Source organism: Neopelma chrysocephalum, unplaced genomic scaffold (assembly GCF_003984885.1).
Source record: "Neopelma chrysocephalum unplaced genomic scaffold, ASM398488v2 Primary Assembly neopelma1_59, whole genome shotgun sequence".
Classification (NCBI taxonomy): Eukaryota; Metazoa; Chordata; class Aves; order Passeriformes; family Pipridae; genus Neopelma; species Neopelma chrysocephalum.
Window position 1 is genome coordinate 26465736 of NW_020897714.1, and position 27469 is coordinate 26493204.

Below are 27469 nucleotides of genomic sequence, written 5' to 3' on the forward strand. Positions count from 1 at the left end.
GAATGTAAGCATCCTCTTGGGATAAGAGACATAAGAAACTTCCCTTGATAAGGCATCTTCAAATAATGATTTTAATTTTTAATAATAATAATTTTTAATAATAATTTTTAATACCTTTTACAGAGTTTTTTTAACAGAAATTAATATAATACTATACACTAGAAAGTAGATCCACACCATCCTTCAGATTTGAACATACTGTTTCTGGAGGCAGCTGAATTCCACACTAAATACACGTGTAGCGGTAGATTTCCTAAAAAGCTTATTTTATACTGCAATGAGCAAGAACTCATGATGTAAGCAATAACACACCTATGGATGCTCAAAAACAAGATGTACTTTTTTTTTTTGCCTGGTGTCCGCTTGCATGACATAGTCGTAAATTCCTGACTCGTTAATTCTAGGTCATCATACATTGCATAACTTGTGTTTTTAAGTGTTTTGCTTAACTACCTCTCATTCTTCATCATTAATCATATGAGAAGATTTAATAAAAGCTGTGAAAAATCCAAAGGTCATTTAAGGTCTATAATTTTATTGTGGTATGGGACCTTTCAAAGGAATCAAAGAAGCAAGGTCCAGTGAATCACAGTGAGACTAAGGTAGTGAGTCTAACCCACCTGCTTTGGAAATCCCATCTTTGACAAGATCAGTGCAGTTAAGAAGTCTTTTTGACAGATCAGTGGGAAGGCCTGTACCACATATCCTTGGGGCTCACTGCTCCACAGGGAGAGTATGTGACTGACTCCACTATTACCCTTTCCTGAGGGCGCAATCAGCCTCTGTGCATTAAAGATACAGACTACAGGATGCTGTGGTCAGTCTCAGAAGAGCTGGTTGACATTTTCTTTGAAATTCTTGGTGCACAGATCCCGGGCTTTTAAGGACTTAATATAAAAAGATCTGGCTTAATTTAAAGCTAAAAAATATCTACTCGCCTTTCATTATACGGTTGCAGGATGTACCAATTAGCAGTAATGGACAATCATATTCTGAAATTCTTCAATAATTTGTTTTAGGTAGTATATATCTGTACCTCCACAGTCTTACTCACACATTTATAGAACCTATTGTCTGTAAGTCTGCAATAATAAATTAACTTAATAAAAAAGGCAATAAGTAGCTGTCTTGTTTATGATGTGATTATCAGGAAGGACATATTTTATATAAATAGCATTGCTGGGAATATTTCTGTACTAATGGAAGATGTTTCATAATTTAATTTTCATTTCATAATTTAATTCTTCCCCATCCAACATCCTTAAAACTACTATAGATAACTTTGTATGTTATGTAACACTTTCATACTGAAAAATATCAAAGAAACATATCACTTCTTTTTCTAAAGTGTTTTATTTAAGGAAAAAATAGAAGTTCTGAAAATTTAACTTTCTAACTAATTTTATTTTCTTTTCAATAGCAGGGATTTATTAATATGTTCTTTCCTATGATATTTTAGTATGCTTAAGATATTTATAGATAAACTAAGTAGGTAATTTTTAAAACAGTAACACTTAGACACATTAACTGTATGCCAAATAATACACAGTTGAAACTTATACATGAGGAAAAAACAATAACCAAAATTTTGCCAAATGTCCTAAGACAATGTAGAAAATATTTTGTACATTGTGCAAAAAAATTATTATTGAAATTTATGTTTGTTTTGGCAGATTAAAAGTGTATATATGCATTTGGTAATACTTTGTGGACTAACTAAGATCAAAATTCAGACTCAGAAAGCATGTATATTTGTTCTCCCTTCATGAAACTGTTGAGACTGAAAAATTATATACTAATAGGTAAGACACATGGCTACTAAGGACAGAATAAAAATTCAAAGTAGAAGACAAGAAATGGGAGATAAAGTAGTTCTGGTCGGTAATTTCAGACCTGGTTTTTGGTATGGATTTACTGGCTCCAGTGACAAAATGAAGGGCAACCTCATAGAGTAAGAGCAGCCTTGAATCCTTCATGCACATCATCAAATAATTGCTTGTTAAATTCTCATCTGTAACTTCAAAAGAAACCCAAGTGCAAAATGCTATCTACAGACTAGTTTAGACTATAATGTTTTTATTAGTCATTATGATATCTGAGGAAGACAAACCCCAGTTGCATTTTTAGATTTGGTATCCAGATAGATTTCTGGCCAGGCAGAGTTCTTCTGTAACCTGGAGATTTGATCCCAAAATATATGAAATTTCATTACACTAAAGTGTTTCTTTTTCAGAAAGAACTGCATTTTAAACTCTGCATCACTATAAGTTGTTCTTTATAAATTATATTATATGATATTTTATTCGGCATTCAATCTCCTCAATGTTCTCCCACAGACTTTTTTCATAGATTATTGCATAAATGAAGCACATTTACTGAGTAGGCCTAAACATTATAAACTTGGATTCTTTTTCATCTTTCTTTGGAATGTGGTAGGTGTAAGGTCAAGCCAGGAGGAGTCTACACTAGAATTTTAGTTCAGATCAACTGTGGCTGCTTTTGAATTTCTGCTCCTGGTCATCCCCATTTTCTGCACTTTAGTTCCCATCCCAGAGTTTTGGAGTGCATGACCTGGCTTCTTTTCAGGTGAACCCACAATCTCATGAGATGATCTCATTCTTTTCAGATGAAACGGAACTGGAAGATGGTCACCAAATGTTGGTGGACCACAGGTTGAGAGTGCCATAAGTCAAGGCCTCGGGACCAGGTTGGAGCCCTCCTTTTGGCACTTCTCCGCCAAAATCATGTGTGGTGTGTTCACTGCAACCTCAGTACCGATGGTTTCATCTCTAAGATCTGCTCCTTTTGAGTCATGGTAATTTATAATGTGGATATAACCTCTTTTGTGAATGTAACCTTTATATTGAAGTTATTGTAGTTCATGTGCTGGCCGGTTACAGACTGGCTTATAGTACAAAGGAGGGGACTGTGATAACCACTTGTAATAGATTTTGTTATAGCAGTTCATTTTATCTTAAATGTTTCCATTTCCATCTCAGTCACTCTGAAGAATGTTACAGATTTGATTTATTTTATATATATATACTTATCATTGGTTGTCTTCTCAGAATCTTGAAAAATACTTTTCTCTACTTCTGTCTCTAAAAAATCAGTTTTCTTTTTTCATCTGCTGGAAGTAGGGTGAACAATGATTTTCTTTTTATTTCTTCTTTTTATTGTACCAGTGTCATCATTCATGATTTTGTTAGTTGATCTTCACTTTCTCTTCTGAGTCTGGGATTAAAATTTACAAGATATTTTGACATTTGCAAGACTCAAATTGAGTCTAAGAGACTAAGCTCAGAATTCCTGCTTTGATATAACTTATTCTCATCTAAGAATAACAGTCATTTGGGAAAAATTACACATTGAACTGCTTCAGGTTTCAATTTTGTTTTCCTTGGAACATAAATCAGGGTGTTTCAATTGCCCTATTTTCAGTATATTTGAGTAACATTGAATATTTGAGATTGATAATGCATATTATACACAGGATTAATGATAACTTGTCATGTAAGATTAGGGTTGGTATAGAAACGTGACAAGTTTGTTGCTCTTTTGAAGCAAGAACTTTATTCAAAGGAAACAGTTCTCACTATAGCAGAGTCAGAACAGAGGAAAAACACCAGCACTGCCTGCAGCCAAGGCACAAGATTGAAAGGTGCAGTACCCCATTTATTCTAAAATAGTCAGTGAACTCCAAACCAAAAATCTCATTCCAGACTCTCAGACTGTCTCCTTTCCTATCAAGCTACCTAGTAACAATAAAGGAGAGAGAAATAAAAGATAAAGAGTGGACATGAGTTTAAAGTACTGTTCCTATTAGCCTGAATTCTTACAGATGTTTAGGATTGTGAAATGCAATATTTCTTTTAATGTCAGGTGTAATACAAATGGATTTTATATAAAAAGTAGAGATGTAGGATAGAAGTGGGGGGAGCATGGCACCAAAAATCTCACACTGCCTTACTACAACAGAAAAATTGCTTATTCCCTATGGTTACCATATAATCACTGATGCCTAAAGGAGCTGAGGAAAAAAAACTCCATGGCAATTTAATTAGAGGTAAGATAAGAAAAGGATTTAATCGTGCCTTTCAGGCACAGAGGTTACAAGACACGTGCGTGCCTTCTCTGTCTTAGGTGTTACAATTTATAATACTATCTGTCCAATCCCAGGTTTTTCTACCCCCTGGCTTTTGCCCTGATCCACCCCCAGCTCGCCCCTTGGCAATTGGGTCTGGGGTCGTTTTCTTCATCATCTTCATCTTCCTTGGAGCACAAAGGGCACAGGTTCACCCAGTTCTTGGCTGCATCTTGAAATTCAGGTTAGAGTACAAGTGTTCTTAAACAGAAGAGGCCTATCTTGAAGAGAAGTCTAAATATTCTAATGGAATTCAGGGGGTAATTGATATGGGGAGCATGGAATGGGGTAAAAGGGTTGGGATATGTGTGTAGTTACTGTGCTAAGGGTAAGAGAATAAAATGCTGCTTCTTCTAAAACCTATATTTACTACGTAACTACTTTTTAAAACTTATAAAATTAGAAAAATCAAAAAACCAAAAGGACCTTAAGGCATCATCACTGAAAAATTGGAATACTGGTATTCATCCACTATCCTAGCATTTGCAGAGGATTAATATAGCACTTTTGTGACAAATGTATCTTCAAACAAAATAACGTCCTGGCCTCAAAATGCATTGTAAGACTTCAAATCCTTGTGAAAGTTTTCTCCTAATAGTTCAAAACAAAGGAGCAAAACAATTATCCTTCAGGAGGAAATAAGTGCTGACAGAGACACCCTGTCAGGATAAGACCACACAACAGACACTGCTCTGACTGATGTCTGCTCAGATTTAGATGAGCAAGCATTGCACTGATGTGGGTATTGTCTGCAGTGTTTTCATAGCAGTGTGGAGTTCAGTGTAGTCAAGAAAAACTAAGTGGAGCTTCTGCATAATCCATACCAAGCTCTCTGCTACCACAGTTAGCTGTTATCTGTAAGAATCAACAAATCTAAAGCTATGTATATGTACGTGATGAAAGATCAGAGCCTGTTACCAAAACAGAAGTATGCAAATTTTGCACTTAGTAATCATGAGGAAAAATGCCCTGAAAACTGCAGATAGAAAAAGGAGATATTCAGAGTTTTATTCTGTTTGCCACAATGCCAAAGCATTATTAATTGCAACAACTAACTGAAGTTTGTGAATATTTGCATTTATAAAGGTTTTTTAAAGTAATTATGGAAGTTAACATAAGCTTGAGCAACTTCTTTTTGTGAATAACAGGCTCATTTAGTTATTTTTGTTACACTTACAATCTCTGACCATATTTCTTCTACATTCTTTTACAGAAAATAATTTCTACAATGCAATTTGCATCAAGGATTTAGCATAACGTTAAAATAATAACATTTTGTTGTAATAACCCTTCATCAATCACTATTTATCTATGTTGTCATTGCCAGTCTGCTCCCTAAAATTTGAAGTTCATCTATGAATACAAACCTTAAAAAGCAGACGTGAATGATCTATTCTAAGACTTTCCACTGAGCAGATAAAATTTGCTCAGATACAAGGGAAAAGCAGGCATGTTATTTGTTATTTAAAAGATTAAGAATTTTCTGAGTGATGCATTAAAGGCGATACTCTCAAGTACAAAAAAAACCCCAAACAAACAATGCTTCCTATCCCTCTAAAAAAAAAAACACCAAACACAACCAAAAACAACAAGAAGAAAAGAGAAGGAAAAAAATAATAATAAAAAGAAAATCTTAACACACACATCCCCCCCAAAAATCCCCCCCCCAAAAAACCCCAACTCATAATGTCTTCTCAATCATTCTTTCAAATTGGAATAACAGCGAATAGTACCAAAGTATCATAAAGTTTCTTATGATTTCATAATTCAGCACGTACTTTTAGTGTCATATTTCAGGGTTGATGTCCTTTTTCTCCTATCAGATACCACTTGAGAATGTAGATAAATTACTCAAACATGGCTCAAAGAGTTCTGTTTCTGCTGCTCCTCTGAGAACATTTGGTTGATTTTTGTTGTTCTACTTGGGTTTTGTTTGTCTGTTTAATACTAGTGAAAAAAAAAAAAACACAACAGGAAACTGCAATGTTGATAGGGAAAAAGTATATTCTGCCTGCTGTGTTCCCTTAATACAACATCAATACCTCAGGCAGAGCAGCCTCTTGCCTGCTGGCTCTGGTCAGAAGCAGAGTATGGACTGGGACATTTTGGGGGAATACAGGGGTAATCAGTTATTTTTTTAATACAGCCAGTGAATCACCTTTTTTTTCACTTGTCAGTACTGCCAGTCATGAACAGGGGTCAGCTTTTAACTTTCTCTTAGCTGACATTGTGTTAATATGTGTTCTTATCTGACGATGGCATTTGTCATCGTGAAACAGTTTTCTATTTAACCATTTTTTCAGACTCTCAAATATAGCTCAAAGCATATTTCCTTGAAAAACTTTTAAATGAAAAGGGCTCCTCTAACAGATTGCTTTGTAAAATATTGAAATGTGTTAAATTCAAAACTTTATGGTGTCTCAATAATTTTACATTGCTTCTTGCGAAATGTTAAGATTATGCATTGCTACTTTTACTGGTGAAATGGATGCTTAGGAATATGATTTTACTAGTTTATTTTGACTTTGAAATCATGATGGGGAAATAATAAATGCCATCTTTTTAAAAAGAAAGATGATGCAAAATGAAAATTTTGATAATTTCAAACGGGTACTCAGTGACAAATGTCTTTGGAAAGCCCTTTTTCAGGGAGGACAAAAGTATTTGATATGATAATTTTGATGGATTTAATCAAAATATGATCTCATCAAAATTTAACCCCTTTTTTATTCTCATTTTTAAATTCAGTATCCTTGGTGCTTATACCCATCAGAATATACTTTAACTAGATCTCAACTGAGTGGCTATAGAAAGTTTGTCTACCAACTCTGTCTTGATTCATTTATGGGTAAGAAAGAAGGTGTCTTTTCAGTCAAAAACAGAAACCTTCCCCCTTGCATAAACAAGATTGGACTCTTAGAGGGATGTAGAAGCATTAGCTAAGTAGGTTTTTTATTTAATTTAATTTTTAAATGTCCTTGTATCTCTGAATGATATTTGAAATACAATGGGGAAAAAAGTAGTAAATGATCAAGGAATCTCTTGCTGTGGTGTTTCTAATCTGGGTGCAGCCAAGGTGAACTGCGCATCACATGAAAACTCTCATATACTGTAGTCTGATGATAATGCTGAAAACTGAAGTGTTGAACAGACTGTTTTGGACAATTTAATCTGAACAAAACCTCCAAAGATTTTATGGGTTCCTCATAGCAGTTTACATCATATGGGTTTAAAAATAAAAAGCCAAAACAACATGCTTTGAGGGATATCAATAAAGTCATGCTGTCAAGAATTTATAGTTTCTCCTGTATGGCCACAATTTTATCACAGAAAATGTATAGTGCCATTTGTAATAGATGGGACTTTATTAGATGAAAAATTGACCCTTTCAGAGGAAGCTAGTGTCCTTCACTGGTTTTATAATACAAACATAAGTCTTGGAAATAATATTTGGACCAGCAGTGCATGATAGGAAAAGGGGCAGTGAGAGCCCTGGAGAGATGCAAGCTACTGGAAGTAAATGCAAGTGGAAAATTTAAACGTTTTTAAGAATGTCTCCATGAAAAGCATTTTCTTTCTCAGTAAAAGACTGCGTTATCTCTTGGCCAAATTATTAAAAGTAGGATAATTTCTTCGCTATAATGTTCTCATATCTGACCTATTAAAAAAAAGCTAAGATATTTACCATTTCTAATTGGTAGGTAGAAGACTTACAATTGGTTTCTTTTCAACAAAGTGTCTGGAAAAGTCCAAAAGGTTAGGGAAACAACAAGAAAGCTGAAAAAAAATAATTTGAGGAAGTTATGATGCCTTGAACTAGAAAGCAATAGATTTGTCTGAAATCTGGACAAACTTGCAAAGGGTTTTACATCAAACCTGGAAATAAAGAAGTTCTTGTGAGATCTGAGACACATGGAGAGAACTTTTGTACTTCTGTTTCCCTGGGGAAGGAGGAATGATATGGTCTAGCTAAGAACTAAGATACCTCAGTAAACAAAATAACAGTACCCAGATCCTGCTATAAAATACCCAAGATGAACATGATGTCAACATTTGCTCTTCTGCATAGATTCCAGAAATAATTCCAGTATTTGGAAAGAAAGGATGTCTTCGAGTGCAGTGTTTATATAGTGCAAGCTTGCAATAACATTTTAAAAGGTTAAATATTTGCATTTGAACCCATAAGTGAAGAACAGGGAATAAAAAGGGTGTTTTATGTGCCTGAATACTATGCATAGCATATTGGAAGGAGACTCCACTTACTTTCAGTGGCATATGTCACTCTACAAAATGGAAAACTGATAACAAAAAGGAAATATCCCATATAATATGAAATATGGCTAGAACATTAAAGAGTAAATGCTCCTATTAAACTCTGCAGAAACTATATCATAAGAACTTTATAAACTAACAGAATGTAACCTACTTTAGTGCAAGAAGCTTAAATATAAAGCTAAACACAGGAAAATCTCAGTCTCATACTTCCTTAGAGCCCTCAAGCTTGCAATCAAGAGTAATCAAATATATACACCTTAAAAATAGCAGCAAGGCTTGTTCCCTTGATTCATATTCCCCGGTTCAAATAATACCTTCCCTCAGGTAGTTCAGGGGGCAACAACCAAGGCAGTCCAGTTTAATTGACTTTGTGACTCTTGCACAAACACTAATGTAGATTCAGGGCTAACTAAAAAGCAGTGAACACAGGATACAGTCCTTTCCACAGGACATAGTATATTCATAGGTGGTTGTTTGTTTTCACTCTGTCGTAGGAATGCAGCACATATGAAACTTGTATTCCCTTGGCAAATCTGATTTAAACTGGTAAGAGAATTCCAAATTTATTGCAAACAACAGGTACGTGTGCCTGCAGACACCAAGAATAGGAAATGAGATTGAAAAAGAACAAATAAAAAACTATAATAAAGGTGTAGCTTTAATATAAGCTGGAAATCTCTCTTTGGTTGGTGTTATTCATGACAAGTTTGTAGGATTAGGGGTTTTTTTCTGATTCTTTAGCGTGACTATGAAAACAATTCCCAGAAGAAGTGGTTTGGCTTTTTGCTCTTGTCGATTATTTTCTGATACCATCTTTTCTTCCTCCTCCTGAAGTGAATAAAAGCTGTTACCCCTCTTATCAGTCAGAGAAACCTCATCTTGTAACCTCTGCAAATCTCCAGTTGCGATTGACCAACAACACTTCAGCACCTTTGCCTTTGATCTCTGCTAAATAGATTACAAGTAACACTTTGTGGTTTAACAGCTGTTTTCTCTACTCTGTTCTTCCTCTGTAAGGTATACCAGCACTGCCTGCCTTCTGTAGGACTTGTATTAAATGTATATCAGGATTTTTTCAATATTTAGAGATTTTATTTCTTATTCCTTTGTGCTCAAGAACTCTTGGTAACCTAGGTCTTAGTAATTAAATCTACTCTACAGCTGGCATTTTAACAGCAATACCACTGGCACTGGTGGTTTGCAGAGCAAATTTTTACAGAAATGGGATATTTTCATTACTGTGTCTTGATTCAGTTTTGATCAGAGCTTCTGTTAATGTTTTCCCAAAAAACTGGAGAACTGTTTTCTCATAAAACTGGGTGATAGACAGTAGATCTCTAGTGTTATACTTAGTTGTGCAGCATGTAAATAGCAAGCAAGGTTCACCAGGCCTTAGGCATTTTCATAGCAAAAGTTGTTATTACATGCATCACTTCTGACTATGGGGGATAGATCTCAGCCACAACTAAGTATATTTGATGCTTTTCTTTATTATTTTTAACTTCTTCTCTGCCTAGCCAAATTGCTGCTGCTTCTAGCAGCATTGGTATGGATGTCAGGTGCTGCTTTTGGCATAATTCCTTCATAAGTCATGCCTAACACTTCCATTTTGTGGCCAGCTGGCACAAGAAAATAACTTTTAATTTTCCATGCTTTCATTACTGCACCTTGATGCTACACATAAAATCCTGTTAGTTGCCTTCCTAACAAATGTTTTATTATTATAACTTGAACTCCTGCAGAAAACAGTCATTCTCAGAATGACACAGAACTTGAGTTTTCTGTGCTAGTAAAGCACAATTTAGTCTTTGGGGTTTTTTGGCCTGGAAAGTGCATAAAGTATCTTACCTATAATAAAGCTTTTCTTTGTTTCTTAAGTCTTCCTTAGCTGTCACAGGAGGACCACCAGGAAAAAACGCTGCAGGTCCAGAACTGCACTGTCCTTACAAATCTTTACACAGCTACAAGCAGAACAGTGCATATTCACTGGACTGTTTTTTTTTTCTGATGACTGACAGCAAATATGCCACTACCAATGCTAAAATCAAGACCATAGTCTTAAATCTGGTGTGCAGGTTTGTGCTGAGATAGAGTTAATTTTCTTCACAGTAGTTAGTATGTGCTCCACTTTGGATTAGTGCTGAAAACAGTGTTGATAACACAGGGATGTTTTGGTTACTGCTGAACAGAGTTTGCATAAAATCGAGTTCTTTTCTGCCTCTCACACCACCCAACCAGTGAGGAGGTTGGAGATGCACAAGTTGGAAGGGGACACAGCCAGGACAGCTGACCCTTAGTGACCAAGGAGATATTCCATACCACACGGCATCATGCTCGGCATCTAAACCAGTGGGAAGAAGAAGTGGGAGATGTTTGGAGTGACTGTGTTTGTTTTCCCAAGTCACCATTGCATGTGCCACAGCCCTGCTTTCCTGGGGATGGTTGAACACCTGCCACCAATGGGAAGTTATGAATTAATTCCTTGAATTAATTCCATGCTTTGCTTGCATGTATTGCTTTTGTTTATTTTTTAAAATGTCTTTACCTCAACCCACTAGTTTTCTTACTTTCACTCCTCCTGTGCGCTCCCCCTTCCCACTGGAGGGGAGTGAGCGAGTGCCTGTGCGGGACTGAGTTGCCAGTTGGGGTTAAAGTGTGACACTTGTCTGCTGCCAAAATCCTCATTTGTGGTTCCAACATTTTGACTGTGATATATGACCTGCACTTGTGAGTATTACTGAAAGCATATTTATGAAATGTAGTTATACATTCTTCCTTCGGGTTTCCCAAGAAGTGCTTAAAGCTTCTGTTTCTGTATGACTTCTGCTTCCCTGAGCTTTTCACAGTCTTACAAAAACAAATGCTGGAAAGATTCCACTGCCACCTTTGCAAACAGCAACCATCATTTCTCCCTTTTTCTTCCTCCTTTATTCTCTGAAACTCAGAAAGGTTCCATGGTTTCTCTTCTTTTCAGAGCTGGATAGGCGGGTTGGGCATGTTCTCTTCAGGAGCCTTTCTGGCTCCTGCTGGCAGGAGCTTTCATGCTTCCTGCTGGCAGGTGTAGGACAAGATCAGTTCAGGAAACTTCATGTCCTTGCCTCTTTTCTGACGTAATTTTTCATTTGGGAACTAGATACGGGTACAGTTCTGGCTAGAACTTTATAATGATTTAATGCTATTCTCAACTCTTAACACTCCCAGTTGCTCTAGGAAATACATCCAAATGGATTGAACTTCATTGAATCATTCCCTGATTTTGCAGTTCATTCAGCTGAAGTTCAGGGGCTTGGCTGCTTGCTGCTCTGCTGCACACATAACAGGGACTTAGCTTTATGTTCACCACTTCTATGCCAAGGCCAGTTCTTTGTTTTCTCCCTGAAATACTCGGCATGGTCAATCTTCAGTTTAAAGTGATAGACTCAACTCATACCCACCACAGTGTGGAGGGGTGAGATAATTGGTTTTCCATTATCGTCTAAGAGGTGTTTGCATGTTGTAGTTGTTAAGGAAACTGCTCTGCATGCTATCTTGTTTGATGTTTGGAAAAAAAAAGTCATTTTTTTTTAATCTTAATATAAAATATTATTTTTTGCTTGCATCCTCAAAACTAGGTGTAGGTGGTCTCATGCTTATTTCCATTTTCAGTATTTGGTGTTTGATATCCTTACAGAAGATGTCCACAACCAGAATTTACCATATAAGAGTTTATTACAGCTATTAAAAAAAAAGTGTGAGTAGAGTCCACGGGCTCAAATTTACTCCTCTCAACTTCTTCATTGTGCTCCTCATTTTATAACCCTTAAAAATATATGTATTCCTTGTCTTCCATTTGTATGTATAGAAAATTGTAGCATAACAGTCTATTGTATTGTACTAATACAAAACACATCCAGCTATCTACATTGAACATTGCCTAGGAAGTTTTCTTCTGAGTAAGACATGATTTTGTTATCTCCAGAGAGGCATTTCAGTCACTGCTTCGGCCAATATCTGAACTTTAGTGCGTCTGCATAGTCCTTCCTTTCTCTTCTTCTAGAGGCCGTTTCTTCAGGCTACACTTCCCTATACCCTCACATTAACCTACAAACAGCATAATGCCATACCTTCATTTTCCATCGGACACAATCCTGCTTAGCCTTGCAAATCCTTCCCCCTCACTCCCCACCTGACTCTCACAGACACCTCTCTAGGTGCTCCATCCCTTGCCACTGCAGTGCACTCCTCCTTCATGTAGCTGGACTCCTGAAGACATCTCAGGCCACTTACTGGAATCTGTGTGTTGTTCAGGCCTCAGTCACTGTCCTTTTCACCTGGGGTCTTATTCCTGCACCTGGCCAGTTTCTTCCCAAGCCTTGGCACATTTTCTTTGTGAAATCAAATGACGTGGCTGGCACTTTGACTTAGCAAAGTAACAATTCCTTCTCATAGGCAATGTCTAACAGCTTTTCCCCAGCTGTATCACACCTTCAAACAGTGAACTTGAACATCAGAAAAGTTTTCAGAAAAACAAGTAACAGAATATTTTGAAGGCTACGAAAACATCAGACAGAAGTATTTCCTGGTTGCATTCTGATAGGTTTCATTTTATTTGCATGAAGTATTAGTAGAAGTTTATTTGTTTAACAGAAAAGCAAAACTCATAGGTACAGGGGTTTTTTTACTTAGTGGCTAATTACATCTTTCTGCTTTACTTCATGGGGGAAGTCTTTAAATCATTGAAAATAGCACATTTTAAACTATAAAGCCATAAATTCATTCTTTATGTGTCCATATCTCCCATAAAATATGTGCACAGGTATTGTTACAGTCTAAATATAAACTGAAAAACATCCTGATTTTCATTAAATTGTCACTTTTTAAAATTATACCTATTTAACTTCGGACTTTTTTTCTTTTAAAAATGTGTTCCTTGTGTTAGGATTTATCTTTTTGAAGTTTTACCAGACACAGCAAAAAAAATACCAACAATCCTTAAAGAAGGATAGACAGAACAATCTTGTATTTGTAGAGTCCTAAGCAACAAATTCCATCATCTCTAACTGAAATGAAGCACTGCAAAAATCCAGATTATAAGCTAAGCTAAAATCCTGTGTCTCACAGTATGGTTCCCCAGAACTCCTAAAATCGCAAGGAAGAAACAGGCAACTTCTTAAAATATTAATTGCTATCTTTGTTTTTTCTCAGTCTAGGAGTGGACAGAGACTGTGATTTATTAAGATTTTGACGAAGTCATTTCGTGAATTCTGTCAAACAAATTTCAAGGTAGTCTGTCCCTGGTATTATTTTCACAGACTTCTCTTATCTGCAGTTCCAAATAATAATAGTAAAAAGGCTTCCTCTATTTCTTTGGAGTGAAACATCTTTTATCTCCTGAAGATAGTTGAAACATCCAACAAGAAGGGGAGGAAAATAACATGTTAAACTGAGTGAAACTAAAACAATTGCAAAGCAATTTACACTAAATTAATTATTGGTTATATTGAACTTTTGTTTCTTTCATCTTTGGGGAAAAAAAAATCAAAGCATTTCATATCTTTCCAAGGTACCTCTGGCGCTGCATGTTTCATTATCATGTGACCATTCTGTTTGCTTTAGCTGCCTCCTTTTCCTTCCCAGAACCCCAGGGAGGATTTATTTTGGGGGAGCTGTGAAGCATAATATGAATGTATCAGTCCCCCACCCGTGGTGCGCAAAGGAAGGGCTCGGTAGCAGGGAGCAGGCTCTGCTCCATTGTGACTGCTCGTGGCTGTGCCACCATGCTCAGGGCTGGTGGCAGTGGTGCCCCAGGGCCCCCCCCGCACCCAGAAGTGCTGCCGTGTTTCTTTTCACAAGGCATCAAAGGCACCATCTGCCAGCAGTTTTTCTAATTCTGGATCTGTTCTGCCTCCGAGACGAGTGAGGTTTAATATTTGCTCTTGAATGTTTGATGACCTGCTAAAAATGAGCTGATGTTTTTCATTCTTTGGGTGTGAGATGCATGTCGTGTAACTGGTATTGATCGGTCACCTTTACGGAGACGTCATGACCATGGTAGTTGTGTGGGTATCTGCTGCTATATCCTTAAGAGTTGCTCCTTTCACCTTAGATCTTCACCAGGATTGCTAGGAAAAACCCTTCTGCTGTTCTTGAATTCCTTCTCCTTAGGTCAAAGACAAACTTGCACCAAGGCTACACAAGATTGTGTGTTGTTTTTACCTCTAAAGGAATTGAATTTTGGTTTCCAAAAAGGCAATGATACATTTCATATGAGGGACTGTAGAACACGTTTTATTTTTGACTGTGATTTCCAAATAAAGTTATTTTGAATCTCAAGGAATAATGCACAGACTTTTTGCTAACCAAGTGACTTCTCTTCATGCCCTGGTGGGCTTGAGATTACTTTATGGGAAAATTTCTTGCCTAGTCAATGTGTACAGTTTTCTGGGTGTTTAGGACAGTTCTCTCTCACGTTGAAGTCCCAATAGGCAAGTTGTGTCCATTGGCTCAGACAAAAACAAATGATGCAATTCATTCCTAAACAGGATAGCAAGTAGAAGATTGATCTAAGCATTTTAGTGGCTTAAAGTGTGGTACATAGGCCTATAGATACACACTTCTGCAGAAGTAAATATGTAATTAGTAGTACAGCTGACAATCAACTACTATTTGTTTGAGTAGCTCATTGTAACTGATGGCCCTCTGATTTATAGTATGTTATATAAATGAACTCCAGCAAAACAACTTTTAATTCTTTAACAGGCCAGAAAAAATTATAGTTTCATCAATCAAATCATCCTTCTCCTTCAAACCAGATAATAAAACATTAAGGCATCATGACCTCCATGTACTTTAAACCATCCATGCCTGCACTCTCTTGCTGAATATTCCTGGTAGTACTCCCCACTTTCTCATCTTTAATTTGCTTTGCTTGTTTATATCCTTCCTGAAACCACTTTGCCATTGTACTTTTTAGTATGTTGTGTATGACTGGCCATTCTTGCAGATACTGTTGGAGTCCCTATAAAGGAGAATATGGGGTAGACACAGGAGAATTCCCACATTTGCCTTATCTTAAGGAGTAGTAAATGCTGAAAAAACTGAGTCCATGACAGTTAGGAGTACTTACAGTTGGAAGAATAATTCTGTGTTAAGTATTGCACGGTTGTTGAGCCAGAGGACTAAAAAGATAAATCTGTTTCAGTATTGTCCTCCTTCTTAAAAGTCTTTCTTTTTTCTCCTGCATATTTGAAGGCACCATGGTTAAAAATGCTCTGTCATAGACATGTAAGTGGAGACAGGCATTACCAAACCAATTTTACAAATGAATAACCTTAAACATGAAGTATCTAAAATTCACTGCAATCAAAGCTGAGAAAATTATCTGGTTCTCATAATAACCAATTTAATGTCATACCCATTGAACCATACTGCTTCTTTGAGACACCTGGTGAATCAGGGTGCTCAAGGTGCTCCCGTAATTATACAGTCATGTTTTCATATGAAATGTTTTGTTTGATAATTATACAAAGGATGATGAGTCTGTTGAGAAATCCATTTGGCTGTTTCTTGCAACTTTGTGTCATTGAAACTTCATGGGTGTTTTAAGCAATCGTGAAGTTATATGTTTTTCTTTTAGAGAATACAGCACAGCACAGCTTGATTTTTTTTCACATTTTAATACCTATGTATCAAAGTAATTTTCCTTTCTCACCAACGATAATTATTTTTAAAGGTATATTTTGAGAAGCTAACAAGCACTTACAATTGCCAGTTTCAAGCCTAAAAATGGTCATGAATTCTGTTTGTAAGGATGGAAAATGAAATCTTTTACAAGGATAAAGATTACTTGCAGAAAAGCAGGGCACTTTTGTCTCTGTTTATCATTACTTTTTGGTAATTTTCTTGTGCAAGTACCTAAAGACTAAGAGTAGTAATAGAAAGAAAAGAAAGAGACCAAGAGGAGTAATGGAAGAGACAGAGGGGGAAAGAAGCAGTTGAATCAATAAGGAGAAGACCCAAGCTACAGAATTGCCGTGATTAGTGATTTGATATAATGTAGAAAGTCAAATCTCAGAGCAGTCCTACAGGTTGGTTCTTCTCAAGAGGATAATCTTCATTACAAGAGCTCCCATCTCCAGGTTAACTCACGGGAAGACAGAGCAGTTTGTTTTCCCCACCATATATACAGGTTAGGAAGTCCCTAAAACATTGATATTATTAACATTAGTGATATTGTCATTATAATTTAACCAGAATTGGGCAAAAGCAGATAATACATCCATCAGATGTTGATAAAATCTCCTCGGGTGAAACAAGACAGTATGGAAATGCATGCTTGAAAAATATATTTATATCATTGTTTAAAGTGACAGGTATGCATTTTATCTAAATCTGAGCTTTGCTGGAAGATGAAAGTTCTGCAGAATATGGACTCTGTAGATGAAAATCTCTAGGAAGTTCGGTTTGCTTTTCTTGACAGCTGATTGATGCTGGCAGAATTAAGCACATTTTAATGCAATTTATAGAGTCATACATGTCAAAGAAAGATCAAAAATTAATTAAGAAACCATCTTAAATGCAAATTAGATAAATAAGGAGTTTATTAGCTGTTGTATTGTTGCCTCAAAACATTAAAAAAAAATTATGTCATGAGACCCTGCATGTTCCTGGTTTCAAAGACAAACTGACATTCTTTTCCTCCTCTACTTACTTTTTAATTGAAGCAAGTTACTTGTTGAAGTGTTCTGGTTAATGGAACTCTGCCAGCCTATTTTATTATAACACATTTTTATTCACAATGAAAGAAAAGGTTATTGCACATGTCATATCTTTATTATACTTGAAAAGCTGTAAGGCATGTATCCTAAAATGAAACAGAAAGTGATATATCAAATTATCTTTCCATTATCCACAAAAAGAACTGTATGACAAAACAGTGCTGAGTGGACACTGACATTCCATGGTGATTAATTTTGGTTTTTTCCATTTACTTCCCAGGAGAAAGAATATTAAATACACAGTTCCACAGGAAAACTTGGAGACTGATGTAAGTGGTGTCCTCGTCAGTGGGAAAAGCTGTCACACTGTTGTTGGACTTGCTTACCCAACTCAAACTGGAGAGGAACTCAACAAAATAAGCGAACCCTTGTTTACTCTGAAAAAAGCCTTTATCCACATATATACAATGTAGCTGCACACAATTTTGAGTGCAAAAAAATTTGAAATCCCTTTCCCAAAATATGGAAATGGAAATATGATTTCAATTTTAAAAGAACTTCTAATTAGCAATATGCATGTGTTTATGCAACAGTATAAAAAAGACATTATTTGATCAGGATCTCTGAATACTACAAATCCATTAACATGTGCTGTATACTAAACTCAGGAAAAATTACTTTTAGCTACCTGTGAAATTTCTTCACCTACTGGGCAGACTAAGCCTTTTCTTTTTTTTGGCTTTGATGTTAATTGGCAGGAAAGAGTGTGATTCAGATATTGCAGAGTAAATCTAATCTCCATGCATATTCACCCTGTGACATGCAAAGATAAAGTTGTGGAGGTACCAAGTAAACTCAAAAATTAAAAATTACCACTGGGCATTTTGTTCAGGACACTGGGGCAGGATATTCTAGTCAGTTCCCTTTATTTTAAGAAGGATTTTTATTGGGCCTCAAAATTTTATTTCTACATACACCAACAAAATGCAACTAATAATTGTATATTACAATATTTTAATATCAAATCAGTAGAAATTAGTAAAAACTAGTTATTTGCTCTGAAAACAAATGATTCCTAAAAAGAAAAAATTAACAGCAATGATAATCATGCTGTCTAGTTCTAGGATTGACAGACACACTGAAAAAAAGAAAATGAAGATTGAACTTTAACAATATTTCATCTATGCAGTAGAACATTTTATTAGCTGAGTTTTATAGCCTTTTTTGCAATAATGAGAAGGAATAGCACAGTGTCCAGATTAGCAGGCATTAGCACAACACTATTTGAGTCATGGTTATTTGTACAGTTCCATTGAATTAATTGTAGATTTTTTATTAACAAAAAATAAAAAGTGGTACACTGAAGTCTCAGAAAGCCAGGGTCCACAAGCCAAGGCAAATCACACGTTAAGACATGATACATGATGACAGGAGACAGCCCTAGAACCATAAAATGCTGAAGGAAATAACATACAGAGTTTTCTCCCTGCCCTTTTGCATTCACTGAAAGGCCATTCAAAGAAATTTTACGTGAAAGATCAAAATAGGATGAGATACTTCATGATTCCTTTCCCTCACAAAACACAAAGGGCAACATTTATAACTATATCTCAAAAGTCTTCCTTTTTGAGAAGTGGTACATTTTGGAAGCTAGGATTATGTCTTAGGAACTTTTTATCCGGAATCAGCTTCAAGAAATCAAAGAGAAAGAGAAATTTGTGCCTTTGAGTCAGTCATTTGGTCAGGATCAATTTTCTGGGTTTTTCTATGTGCTATGAAGACTTCAAACACTTTTGAATGCAGCATCTATAGCATGTGAGGGACTGGAACTGTCAAACCTATTCGATCACACAGCTGTCGAAGGGACCTTGGGCCCTGTTGTTCTTAGCTCTTGGATATTTATTTGCATGTGAAAGGACAAACTTGGCCTCTGTATGTGCAAGATTCTGCATGCTATAATTTATATATGTACATCATAACATTTACATTTTTAAACCAGATACCAGTATAAGAGCAAATACATGTCCTTAAGTACCGGTAATTTCATCATCTTCCTGCTGGTTTCCACCACTTCTTTTTTTTCAGACAGATGAATGTAACTGTGTATAGTTACGTTCTCATTTCCAAAGGTCTCTAACTCCTGTTTCTATTTATGGACTAAGAGGATTTAATGGACTATAAGACCTTTCCATGTGAGGAACCAAGCTGTGCTCCTGTAGAATGTCAACTCCTCCAACGAGCAGAGAAGCAAACGAAAGGCTGATTAGTTGGAAATTGTCTCTTTTCAGGTAGTGGTAAGACATTTTGAAACTTCTTACCTGACTGGCCTATTTTGGCTGATGCTCATGTCCTCCAGTTGGAATGTCACTGTATCTATACCCACGAATTTTGATATGTGTCTTTGTCTACTTTGTTTTCTGCTACTTTAATCCACTGGGCATATAAAAACATACTCTACAACTAGTCCCCAGAAGATGTCAACTGACTGTAGCCAACTAAGTTGCAATGAGTTAAACCTTCACCTTTGTTGATCCTTCACCTTTGAGTATGCACTTGCAGAGACTCAAAAAAGCCTCACAGTCACAAATCTGGAAGCTGAACAAAGTACACAAATTTTATTCTAATGACTGTGAAATGGAAGACCAGTCAGTAATGTCACTGTAAGGTAAGATAATTTCACACTAGCTTTGTGATGACACAAATTGCTGCCTGTAGTATTTGATGGGAGAGCATTTGGTTGGAACTGGCAAGTCTCTCATCTCTCCCTTTATTCTAGTTGGGAGTGAAAGCTGTGAATATTTTTCCAATTTCATTCAGAATGCACTGGACCTGCCATAATAAAAATATTTAGAATACTGACAACCTGAGAGTTTGCCTCCTCTCACCAATAGATAAAATTAATTTTCACATGCAAGTAAACATTCATTTTTATCAATATTTTGGAAAATGTGCATAATAGCCACAGTGCTAATGTATGGTAATTATCCTTAATCATTTGTTGATTTGGAAAAATTATTTGTTGATTTCGAAAAAACATTGCTTCACCTAGATCTCTGATATTTTCTGCTGGCACATCTTGGTTCAGGTGTTTGAAGGCTTAGTGACTGAAGAAGTTTGTGTTCTGCCAAAGCCACACGGGATGGTTGCTTGGTAACGATACTTGTGGCATAAAAAGTATTGCATCAGGCATATGCCTGTTCCTACTTCTTTTTAGGGGACAGGGAAGAATTACAGAGAAGATATATTTTATTTAAGGAGCCTAGAAGATCTAGAAGAATTATTACCTGAGAGATGAAGCTGATAAGGGAATGCTTTGAAACCAATATATCATTGGACACTGCCTTCAGTAAACCACTGCAGAATTAAATTAACTTCCACTGTGACTCTCTAGATAACTGCCATGGGAAAATAACCTGCTTCCAGCTGCTTGCTGAGAGTCCAACCCCAGTAAGGCTGCCATCTGCTATGGAGAGCATTTTAGGGGTAAGGTTCTCCACATTTTGCCCTCAGGGGGACTTCCAATGCATTTAAACATTAACCAGCTTGGCCATAAATTGCTGTCTGCAGCTGGAACACTCACCAGACACTGCACCAGTCTCGTCTCTCAAGGGGAAGCACAGCACCCCACAGCAGCTTGAATGTTTGGTGACAGTTTGCCCCCAACTCCCATTGCTCCCATGACCCACACAGCTCTCTGTGCCACGATGACAGTACCCAAACCCACAGACTGACAGAAGCAGTATTAGATGAACAGATTAGACCTTTATTATGTCTCTGTAAGGGCCAGATGGGACCTCTATTACTTCTTCCTCATCATCTCAGCTGTTCCACCATTTTATTAGTAGGTTTATTCCTGTGTCAATCCACTTGTTGAGGGAGTGATATTACATTCTTTAGTAACTGATAAAGGCTAAATAATGAAGGTGTATTTTACCTGCTGATTTAATGACATCATAGGCTATTATCATGGCTGTCAAACTGCAGTTTGGAAGCAATGAGCATCTGTGAAGGATCTGAGGGTCTTTCTTAAAGAAAGACCTTTACAGCATCCCCAGTTCTGCTTGTTTTGAGGATGCACAGAAGTCTGCTGGTCCCAAAGGTTAAAGATTACTTGAGCTTGAAAAAAAATATGATGTACTACAGAACCACTTAACAATCGATGTCAGAAGGGACCTCCAGAAATTGTCTAGTCCAATCTCACCATCCAGAGGAGTGTCAGCTAGAGTATGTTGTCCAGCATGCTGTCCAGACCCTATTTCAGAGGAACTCTAGTACAGAGCTTTTACTCTTTTCAAGCATCTCTTGAGTCCTCAGAAGCTCACCCTGACTTATACCATAAACCCAGATGTGGCCAGGTCAAAAGAAAGAGATAGGGTCTTCTAGTCAAACTCCCTGTTCATTACAGTCAGAGATGTTTGTCTATTAATTGTGGCATCAAGTCCAATAACCTCTGGATTAGAGCAAATCTTTCAAGCTGATATTTTAATCTTGACTTTAAAACTCCAAGTGACAGAGAAGGCAAAACAACCCCTGGACAAATTATTCTGATGATTAATTACCCCTTCTATTAAAAAAAAGCACAAAATTTGAATTTTTTGCAGGAATATGATATGCATGTCTGCTAGATTAAAAAGACTTCTATTGTCAGGATTTTTCCCCCAGATAAATATTTATGAACCATGATATTCATACTTTTATATGCTCTTGGCTAAGATATACCCAGTAGCAGTCATAGCATAATAGTCCATGCAATTTTAATAATTATTGCATCACTTTTTTGCTGTGCTCCTACTTAAATAGATTTGATGTGATCCATCATTCTATAAAGAATTGAAAGAAAAGTAAACACTGCTGGTTAGCTACTCTGAAGTGGGGAAAAAAAATCTAAATCTTGCACAGAAGTTTGTCATCAAATCTCCTGTGGTCAGAATCACATTTTCTACGTTTTGTTGTCATTAAATGGAAACTTAACCTTGGGCACAAAATTATTTCAAATAAACAGTTGCTGAACGCTAGAGGGACAGGAAGTTATGTAGTGCTTGTGTGTTCAACTTTAGCAAAGTTGGTTTATTTTTTCATTGCCAACCCAGTTTAATCCAGCATAACTCATATTTTATAATTGCACAACCTGAAGGGTAAAACATGTCTGGGGATAGCTATATTCTGTCCAGGGAAAGGACTCATGCAAGCAGAGCCCAGAATCCATCATACCCTAGCACCTGCCACTCCCTTTTATCCTAACTCCCTCCCCATGCCAAAATTCTTCAATCACACAATAGAATCCTGGGAAAAATAGAGCCTGGAAATACCGTAAAGTTATGACGGCAGACAGCCTGACATGGTCTGCTCTTTCCTTCTGAATTAGCAAGCCGTGGTTCTATCAGTCCCAACTGCAGACTGCAGATTTATGGCACCAGCATGAAGCCTGCTTTTAGAGAGCTGGAGGCTTTATAGATCAACAGTAGTAATTTATTCCTTCTGGAAACAACACCAGGTGTAGAACACTGGCTAGCTGAATTCTTCATAAATTACTGTCTTCCTAATAATGCTAAAATTCTGATAATCTCTCAAATTCCTTTCTTATTTGAATACAAGACCTACACCCTCCTGGCTAAGAGCCGATGCCAAAAATCTTCACAGAGTTTCTCCCTAAGCATCCGCAAGCAAATAGGGATCTCACAGTAATCCAAAACTGGGAAACTCAGTATCAGACAGTGAGCATGTCTGACAGGGGTCATCCTGTCTTCATGCCTGAATACTAAGTTGTACCAGCTGTGCCACACATCACTGCAGCACACTGCTGCATCCAGTTCTTGTGAGAGAAAACTCTCCAGCACCTACCACTGCTTGTTGCTGGAGATAGACAACTGTGATGAACCTGAGACACCAGGCTAGCACTCACCTTGTCATGAAGGACCCTTAAAAACAACTTCCTGAATAAATAAGTCTAGTAACATTCCAAAACTCACTGAAGACTCTGAAATTTCACCTGTTTAGCTCGGTGTTTATAATTCTTAAGAAAATGAGTCAAGCCTTCTCGGGGCCAGTCTCCAGTGAGCACCCCCAGATGAACTGCGTTGTGGGCTGCCTGCAGCCATAGCCTGGCTCTCTGGAGCTGCATCAGCTACATGCAGTGTCACAAGTACACAAACACTTACCTTTGGAAAATCAACACCAGCTAATTACTATTTATATTATTCAATTACAGGTGAATAAGTGTAAATTTCTCTACACCTCTTTGCAAACCCCTGGCTTATAATCAAAATATCAGCACTGTTTTTAAAAGCTTCTCTCTCCAGTCCCTGTACTGAGCCTAGTAGATTACCAGTTACACTTCTCAGCCAGACACATGTTCCCTGCACAGCTGTCTTCTCTGTGGTATGTGGTGGAGGTGGTTTAAACAAAAACCACAGGAGAGGAACACTGGAACCAGCCTGGAATAATACGCAGTTGGCTGGAAGACCTGAGGCACTTGGCAGTGCCTGGGCTGAAAAGCGGGCATAAATGTCAACTAACATAGCTAAGGTTTTCTTTGAGTCAGAATAGAAGTACACAGCAGGAAAATGCCTATGAAAGGTGGCCTCCTAAAAGAACAACTTGTTGTTCAACCCAGAGATGGATGTTACGTGCACTGTTTACTCTCTTCTGCTTTTTCCCCACATGTGTGGACTGAACTTTTGCCTGGCCTCAAACCCATTTCTAAGTATCAGCATTTGGTGCCATCCCATTGAACTTTTTCCTTCTTCATTGACTATGATTCTTACTAACCTGATGGTGCTATATCTGAGAGAAGAGAGAGACTTCTCCACCAGGAGATCCAGCAGAGAAGATAGATTTGGCTGTTTTAAAGAAAAAATTATAGCTACAATTCTCCTTGCCACCAGCCCCCTACTTTACCTTGCAGTCTCCTGACTATCCACAGACAACTTCTAGGCACATACTTCCCTGTCACTGGAGAACTGTCACTCACAAGATGTTTCTGCTTTATACATACAGTTAGACTCTGTATTGCTGACTAGTAGCAGAAAAGTGTGGGAATAGGCATCAGTGAATGACCCTGTTTAGATTTTCTTCAGAAAGAAAACCAAAGGATTTCCATGGAGTAGCTGGGAGAAAGGAAACAACAAACTGATAAAAAAAGTAATTTATTAGTGATAAGGAGAGAGATTCAGAAGTGTTCAGTGTCTATGTGTGCATAAAAAATAAAATATAAAGAAGGTGCTCCAATTTCCTAATTCTCATGTGAAATTCAGGTGAAAAATTCATCAATTTATTATAATTTGTTTGCTTTATATTATTATAAAACCCCCTGCCTTTGCTTTATTTCTGCAGAATATAAACAACAGAAACTGTGTCATGACCCCTCTACAATCACCCTCAAGTTGGAATCTTGTAGGCAACAGTACTGTGTGCTGTACTAAAATAAATATGTATTTTTCTTACTTCAGAATATTTCAACAAATATCCTTGCATAAGATCTAAAGCCAGTTTGCAATCCTGAGCTCTGTCTTTCTTCATGGAGAGTACAGGAGAGTTTTATTTCAGAATTACTAAGTTCTATCAGAACTACAATGTCATAAACTTTATATTAAATGTAGTCAGTTGTCAGCACCATCAATTTACATCTTTGGTGATGTTGTATCATTAATACAAAAAGAAAACCCTCTAATGGACTGATGTTGATGCTGAGAGTTAGGTCAGTTTTTTATCTTGATGGTTGAATGCATATATTATATAAGATTTTTAATTTCTGAATCCTGGTTAAAAAACCTCCAGAAATTAAAAGTTGTTTCCTGTTCAGATGCTTACTTTTACTCAGACAAATAAATAGGTAGATGTGTTCACATATAAAGTTGAATTAAGTGCCTGTATGCGTATATAAAATACACATATGTTTTTATCTGCATATGTAAACATTTTAATCATTATTTTACATATATGTTATCTATCACTCACTTCTATATGTGTTTCTTCAATATTTTGTCTTGCAATGTTTACAAAATGATTTGACCTTGCTTCAAGAATAGAGTTCTTGCTTTAGCAGAGCTCAACTGACAGTAGCAGAGCTACTGACAACCAAAAGCAAGTGAGTCCATACTGGTCGCTGAGGCAGTGGCCCGGGCCTACCGTAGGTCAAGGTTGTTACAGAATCATACCAGCACCAGGACAGTTTTGTAGGTGTATCTGCGCCAGCTGGCTGGTGGGAGGAGTTTCTGGCTTCAAATCTTCTTGCTGTGTCCTGTATGAAATCAAGTTGTCCACAAACCCACACTTGACTCACATAATTACTTTCTCTTTCCAGCAGAAACAGCAGGAAAAAAACCCCAACATATTAACCAAGAGTGGGTTATATCATGTTTCAGTTTTAGTTGGATAAACAAGCAAAGACAGTAAACCACATTGTCAAGAGACAGAATTTTCCATCCAGCAAAGCGGTACAGAATAATCCAGCAAAGTTCTCCCAAAAGAAGCCTTGCCCTAGGCAGCTGAGAGCTCCATGAAATACTGTGAAAACTGATCGGCATTTTCACAGGTTCTTTACAGGATAATAAAGTTGAGATTCCCTTTTACTCCTTTCATGGCTGACAAGCAAATGAGTTCTTTTTCTTTTTCTCCCCCGATCTGCTCCCCTTTTTTTTTCTTTTTTTTTTTTTAAATATTTGGTGTTTAAAATGTTTCCAGGTATGAAACAGAAGAGCCGAGCAATCCCAGGGGCTGCTTTGCTGGTACTGGGTAGATACCTGAAAGGGGCAGATCCTAACTCAGGCTATTCAGGAAAGATGCACAAAAGAATAGGTAGAAAAGAAATCATTTCCTCCCCCAAGCCTTTTGTCTGTGTTTGTGTATGGCTTTTGACATATAGACAGTTCAGAAACCATAACAGTTTTCCTAAGCCTATGGAGGAAATGTATTACAGATCCATGGACTGATTCTAGATCCACTGTCCAACTCTGAGACTAATCACAAGCCAATCCTTCCCTTCTTAGTACCTTTCTTTTTAAAAAGATCTTTCGTGATCAGAACACAAGCACAGCCACCAAGGTACATTGCTCTTCCTCATGACAGACAAATTTTGTTAAAATATAGACATATGAATTTTAATTTCGCCTTTGCTCAAAGACTACTATAGCAAGAGACTGGGTTAGACTTCTTCCCCAAAAAGAGCCTCAGGCCAAACCCCAGGACTCAGATACCATGGAGACCTGTGAGACAGCAACAAAGAACAAATTCTGGAAAGCAAGCTACTAAAGTCAGAAGATTGTTCTGTTTTCTTGTTGGTCTCTATCCGCATTTATTAGTGCTTTTTTTAGAGAATGACTTCAAGGATCAAATTGTCTATCAAGTTCAGATTCCTTTGATGTTTTGAAACTTGTATATGAACCTAAAGTTACCAGTCTCTCAGACAGACATAAAAAGATTTCAATGCAAAGCTAGATAATTTTCCCCACATCTAATTTCCTTGCATAGTTTGGCATTTGGGGTTTTTTCTTCCTTTTTTTTTTCCCCCCATCCTAATCTGTTTATTTCAAGAACATTCTTAATGGCATAAGACTTGTCCTCAGGGTAGTTTTGAGTTCTGTCTAACCCAATAGCCTGTCTTTTCAACAGCAGATGCTTCACCAGAAGGGACAAAAAAGCTATTAAACTATTCTTCCTAAGATATGTTAGAATCTGGTCCAATCTGTAATCAAAAGTCAACACGCTTGTTAAAAGTTTCTTTTCCCCCTAGCTTGCAAATGTTTTGAATTCCCCTTTAACTTTTCATTCCTGTTAAAAAAAACAGCATCTGAAGTAAGAAATTCCTACCAGTTTTCCTTCTCTTCTACTGTTTCCGTTTTTCATATCTTTTTGTTTATATATAAACCAGTCTAGACCTATTTGTCCTGGTCAGAAATTTATGTGCCACCTGAACACAAGTTATTTAAACAAGTTTTAAATAGTAACACTGCGAATTTTCTTTCATCTGTGGAAAAATTCATTTGTTATCATATTGCCGGAGTTCAAAGCAGGTAGGAACCACCCGCAAGACAGCAACAAGGACACACCATGAACAATTAGTTCTCTCTGATGTTCAGCATATCAAGATTTCCAGCCTTCATATCCCATTAAGTGAAACTGAAGAAAATATTAAGTTTTGAAGAATGCAAAGAAATGAGTCCTAAGCGTTACTTTAAATGTCCTAAAATGCAGATTTACATTTTAAATACTAAGTGGAACCATATTTATAAAGAAAAGGAAAAGGGAAAAAAAATAATGCAGCATCATTCCACACTCCAGCTGGGAAAATCGTGCAATGTATATGCATGATTTAGGGTATCAGTCTCCCTATCCAACCTCTGGACACAGCTGTCAG

The 27469-nt window shown here is 37.0% G+C and overlaps 1 long non-coding RNA gene across 2 annotated transcripts in view; it reads left to right on the forward strand.

The window, feature by feature from the left end:
- Positions 1-19780, forward strand: part of LOC113966325 — a 30888-nt gene extending 11108 nt beyond the window's left edge. Inside the window, exons 2-4 of one of the 2 annotated variants that reach the window (XR_003533783.1) lie at positions 2627-2815; positions 17396-17444; positions 19201-19780. This is a non-coding gene — a long non-coding RNA (uncharacterized LOC113966325). The remainder of the gene's footprint in view (positions 1-2626; positions 2816-17395; positions 17445-19200) is intronic. The other variant, XR_003533784.1, reaches the window with a different exon arrangement.
- Positions 19781-27469: the final 7689 nt, after the last annotated feature.